Raw genomic sequence first — 5,946 nt, forward strand, 5'->3', positions numbered from 1 at the left:
CCCCCCCCCCGCGAGGGGGCAGAGGCCAGGGCCCAGGGGCAGAGCCCGTGCCCACGCTTCGGCACTGCCAGCCTCCGCTTGGTCACGACACAGCCAGGCTGACTCAGACACAGCCCCGAGCGGGGCCTCGTAAATCACATAATTACCTATGAAACCTGCCTGCCGCTCGCTCCAGCGGGGGGACGCGCTCCGGCCGGCGGTGACTCACGCTGTTTCCTTAGAGAATTCGTGCTTCGTCACCGCAGCCCGGGCTGGCAGGGGACAAGGGGGGCCGCCAGGCTAGGCCTCGCTCCCCCCACCTGCCTCCCACTCTGCTGCAGATGCAAAGGCAGACAGCCTCTGTCTTGCTGAGGCCGGTGGGTGGGGGGCATTCCCCCAGCCTCACTCTGCAGCCCCCAGCAGCATGCTGGGCGGATGGGCACGTATGACAGGAGGGGGAAACTGAGGCCTGGAGAGATCTTGTTCCTGCCCCCGTCCATTCTGGGGGAGGGAGGCTTTGGCTGGTGCACAGAAGGGAGACCCCCTGGGTGAGCCCAGTCGCCGGGTAGAGCCTCAAAACCCCTAAAAACCGATGGATATATTCACATTCACAGTCACCACCTCTTACTGAGTGCTTGTGTTGGGCCCAGCACTTGCCTGGGGATTAACTTGATCCAGTCTCTGCCCTTGTGGAGTCCATTAGTCAATCAACAAACACTCAGTGTTCTGCTACCGGGAGACTGGCCTGGGTTTCAGAGCTGGGGACATGGCAGAGGATAAGAGGGGAAAAATAAAACCCTGCCTTATAAAGTCTTACACAGGAGGAGGGCAGGGCATGGGGAAAGTCAACATAAACATGAGGTAGCATCAGAGGCGGAGAGCTGGCCCGAGACCGTTCATTTCTTTCCCTTTCGTGGTGAAAAACACTTTGACTCTGGAAAGCAGTGGTCTTTCCAACCCCAGCTGAGAGCCCTCACCTGGTAGGGGGCACTGTGGGAGAATGCTGTCCTTCCTTTTTTTTTTTCAATAAAAATTTTTTAAAAAACAAGTGAAATGGGATTGACTGGTGTGGTCTCCAGCATCTGATGACTTGGGTTCACATCCAGCCTTTCTCACTTACCAACACTGGCTTTTTCTTCTCTGAGCCTCAGTTTCTCCGTCTACAAAATGGGCATACTACCGCCCACCTCCTAGGTAGTATGAGGGTGAAATGCCAACGGTGTTATGCTCTCCTTAAATCAGGGCTCCCTCCTGGCGGTCCACAGCTGGTTAGAATCATCTCCACCGACGGAAATCACAGCCTGGACTTCTGCCTGGTCCAGGGACCACCTCTGATGGTCCAGTGTCCGCCCACTCACTGCTGGCTCCAGCGTCAGGGAGCTGTGCTCTCCCGATATCCCCCCCGGCCCCACCACGGCCTTTGGTGCTTTTTGGTTCCTAGAGCAAGAGGGTCGCGATCTGGTCCTCACAGAGGTCACCCCTTACTCAGCCCCCAGCCCTATCCCGTCTTCCTTAGGACTTCCCTCTGGGCCATGGGGCTGGAGGGAAGCTGGGTGGGTGGCATGCTTGCACGGGGGGTTACAGGTTGAAGGTTCAAGTCAGGACCAGAGTTGAGTGCTCAGAGCTGGGGTTGAGATCCAGCCCAGCACAGAGCCTGGCACCAGGGAGGAGCCGAAAGAAAGATGCTAGAGTCAGGCCCTCAGGTGCGTCTTATGCAAATAAGCTCAGGATCAGAGGGCAGGACAGAGGGCCGAGTGATACCTGCGGTCAGTGCTGCGACCAGGTTGGTTCTGGGGACAGTGGGAGTCCCGGGGCTGGCAGGCCCCACTAGGCAGCCTTCCCTAAGTTTGAGCAGGAGTCTCCACCAGGGGCTTTGGGACCCAATACCACTTTCACCCTGGTAGCTTCCCTCGTTTCCCCACTTTGCCCCCAGATCACAGCTCTGCCCGCCAACCCATGACCTCTGCAGGGACTCTCAAGGAATGTGCACGTGTGGATGAAACAATCACGCGCACTCGGTACGTGCACACACCCATGCGGCTATGCATTTGAGGGAGCAGGGTTGCCTGTGAGCCCAAGCCAAGGTCAGGGAATCTGGACGGGGTAGGAAGGGGAACGATTCATGCAGGGCTAAAAGGAACCTGGACACTGGTTGTGGGCAAGTGTGGTATTAGGAGCTGAGCTAGAAGAACGGTTCGGGGTCAGAGTGGACCCAGCTCTCCTGAAGATCAGCTTCTCACTGTTTTTTTTTTTCTAAGACCAAAGCAACGGACACTCTGTGCAGCTGACCCTGGGTCTCATTGTCTGCTGCTACCAAGCCACAGAACTCTGTCATTCTCTCCCAGTCACTAATGAAGTTGACTCCGCGCTGGCCTCTTGGTGATGAGATCACAGATGGGCGGTCTCTCACTCATGTCCTGTTCCCCTAATGGCCACGCTCATTTGCTTCCCGGGGTGCATGGGACACTGTCTCTGTTCTGAGGACTGTCCTCACCCCCTCTTGGGTGGGTAGCAGAGAAAGTGGCTTGTCTGACTGAGCCCCCTGGGATCACACCCCTTCCCAAGTCAAAGGAGTTTCTTGCACAGAAAAAAAAATGCCTGCATTCTAGAAGATAAAGAAGGCTCCAGACTTCAGGAAGGGGGGCCAAGAGGTTAGTGGACGAAAGCCGCCCATGTTTTATCCCCAGCTCGGAGTGGGCAGCACACTTGGATGAGAGTCCAGGGGTGGAAAATTTCAGTCAGGGTCACACAGTGGAGTGCTTAGAGCTGGGGATGAGACCCAAGCCTGGCATCTGGAAGGAGCCAAAAGAGAGGGAAAAGGCCTTGGGGTCAGGGACCTCAGGTGCATCTTATGTTAATACGCTCAGGATCAGGGGGCAGGACAGATGGGCCATATGATGTCGGGGTCATTGCTCTGACCCAGGCTGGTTCTGGGCACAGCGGGAGCCCTGAGGATGTGGGCTAAGGTGGCATCAATACTGCCAAAGCCATGTGCTACAACACGACGGTGCCATGGGCTCAGCTCCTCACACACGTGACCTTGGGGCACTCTTAGGAACTTTCTGGGCCTCAGTGTCCTTCTACAACCCAGTATCTTGGGAAGGAGATGTAAGAGCATGCCTGACACAGCGGATGGCTAGGACTCCACCGCCCCAAGGTCTCTGCCAACCTCCCACCCCAGCCTCATGCCTAGTGTACCTACAACCAACTGCTCAGGGGATGCGACAGCACAGAGGAAGCCACCTGCACTCGAGGCGTGGCCTCTAGCCAATGGCCTTCTTCCCTACGGAAGGAGGAAGAGGTAAGAAGAGCCCTGGGGTGGGCGTGGCAGGCACTTCCGGTCCCTGGGGAGTCCTGAGTGTATTGCTGGGGGTTGCTACTTCTCTCCTGTCTGCCAACATCTCCTCTCTGCCATCTCCCTCATGGAGCTGACATCTTCCTGGCAGGTCCAGGAGGGAGCACTGGCCACCGTACGGAGAGGACACAAGATGGGGGTTGGGCATCTGGCTTTTAGGAAGGCTGCTTCTGCCCTGGCCTCTCTGCACCAAAGGCATGAAGCAGCGTGCTCCCTCCATGGAGGGGCGACTTCCTTTCCCAGAAGAACCAGTGGCCACCATGGGGTTCCCACTTGCCCCGTTCCACCTTCACACAACACGGGGGATCCCCACGTCAGGGTCCCTCACCTAAAAGACCTGCCGTGGTTCCCATTTCTCTCCAAAAGTCCCTCTTCTCCGGGATTCTTGGAGAGCGGGTGACTCATGGGCCTTCATGGCTCCCAGCACTCTGTAACCTATAAAGGGACAAGAAGCACTGCGTACACTCATTTCCTGACTCAACACCGTGCTCTGGACTGAGGTCAGGAGGCGAGAGGCCCAGCCACTGCCAAGCAGGCCACCAGAACAGGGAGACTTTGGGGTGAGACCACAGGATGCTTGGGCCAGTCCACGGTCCCCGGTGCCCATCCTCAGGGTTGGGGGAAAGCCCACAGGTCGTGGCATCGGTACAACCCCAAGACCACCCTGCCAGGAGAACCCCACGTGTTCAGGGTTGTTCCCCCCCATTGCATTTCCCAAGGTCCTTCAACCGGACGGCCAGCCATTCCTGTCACCTTCTGTTTTCAGTCAGAAAAACCAAACTGAAGCCCGAGAAGCCCCTGCCCGGGTCCCACCGCTGGCAGAGGGAGGGGTGCAGCTGCTTTAACTCGGCCCCCATGGGGAGGGGGCGGGGCTGCCCAGGCTTCAGAGAACCCAGCAGGGGAGAATCCATCCAGGGCAGGGCTGGAGGGCCGGATGTTGGGCCACCCAAGGCCCGGGAAAGCCAGAGGAGCAGCTGGCTGCAGGGTGGCAGGGAGTGAGGGGACGGCAGGGAGACACGTCTGAGGCCCAGGGGTCCCCGACCCCCATGGCGGCTAGGGCAGGCTATTGTTCTTTGGGCTAAGAAGAAAAGTTGGTGCTCCTCTGGGGGGGGTGGGCGGCAGAGGCGGCACAAGCCCCGCCCCCGGAGCCAGGTGGCTCAGCGGAATGACGGAGAATGAGGTCGCTGGTGGCTAATGGGTTTGGGGAAAATGGGATGCAATTTAGCCGGTGTTGTTCAGGCCCAGAGCTATTGAATAAATGAAGTGCGTAAGGCTGCGGGTGGCTGACGCACCGCGGGCTCCTGGCAGCAGAAGCGGTGGGGGTGGGGGGATGGGCCTTACGTTCCTGAAGAAGCTTGTGGGCACCAGGGGTCATCGGGCTGGGCTGGGGGTGGGGCACGGATCCTGACCTTGGCCTGTAGGAGAGGAGAGGAGGACTTGCTGGAGAACTTGCCCCTGCCTGGCCCCTGGAGGGGCCGGAGCAGCTGCTGGTGGTCCGAGACCCGCTGGCTGGCAATCAGGACCCCAGACCTGGAGACTCCCAGAAAGGTGGGCGGCAGGTGTCTGAGCCACAGTGTGCGGGAAGGGCGCGTGGGGGAGCAGGGGAGACCCTCCAAGAACCCCACATCTGCCAGACATCTCAGCTGCCCCGTGGTGAAGCTGAGGACTGCTCTGGGGAGGGGGTGCTGGAGCTGGTGGAGCCCCTGCTGGGCTGTGGGGAAGCGGAGCCCCTGCCTCACTGTCCCGTCCTGCCATCCAGCCCCCTGCCCCTCTCTTCTGTCCCTGCTTGGTCAAGAGGTCAGAGGGCGGCCAACATGTCTGCAGGGGCTCAGCTCCGGGCCTGGGTGGGGTGAGGGGCTGTCATGGGGTACCGAGTCCCATACCTTGTGGTGAGGCCCTGGGCGGAGGGCTGGCGACCTAGGTCTCTGCCTGGTCCCCCCAGGAATTTGCTAGGCAACCCTGGGCAGCCCCGGATGGAGGGCAGACCACCTGGGTCTCTGGTCTTCCCAAGAATTTGCTGGGCGACCCTGGGCAGCTCCAGTTTCTCTGGGCCTCCAGTCTGCTGGTGGTGCATTGAAGGATGCACAGGGGTCTTCCTGACTCTGAGTGCCCACCTCTGTACAAGCACACGCTCTACTGCCCTGGCCCCCTGGTTCCCTGAACCCCCTGCCAGCTGGATCTACCACTGCCTGCAGCCAAGTGAGAAGCGGAATTAGGAAGATCCTCCTGCACCATCACCCCACCCGGCCGCCAGGGTTATGGGATTGGGGTCTGCACAGACAAGCTTAGGTGCCATCTGGATGTGTAGCGTCAGTGGTCGCAGGGGAGCTGGTGGCAGCTGACAGAGTGCCTTGTGCCAGGCGCCAACCCACCAGTCATCAGATCATGCCTGTTGTCAGAGGGCTTCCCTGGCATGCCCAAAGTGGCACAGCTGGTGACTGGACCCAGCCCCAGACCCGTCGGATTGTCCTGAGACCGTGATCTCAACCACAACCCACGTGGCCTCCTTAAGCTGGGTGTCTGCTTGTGTTTGGTGGGCTCACCTGCATGTCAATATCTTCCCAAGGATGGCTTCTCTACTTCCCTGCTCAGTAGATAGCAACTGTCCCCTA

This window comes from Carlito syrichta, unplaced genomic scaffold, assembly GCF_000164805.1.
Source record: "Carlito syrichta isolate Samal-C Ts95f unplaced genomic scaffold, Tarsius_syrichta-2.0.1 Scaffold304430, whole genome shotgun sequence".
NCBI classification, from domain to species: Eukaryota; Metazoa; Chordata; class Mammalia; order Primates; family Tarsiidae; genus Carlito; species Carlito syrichta.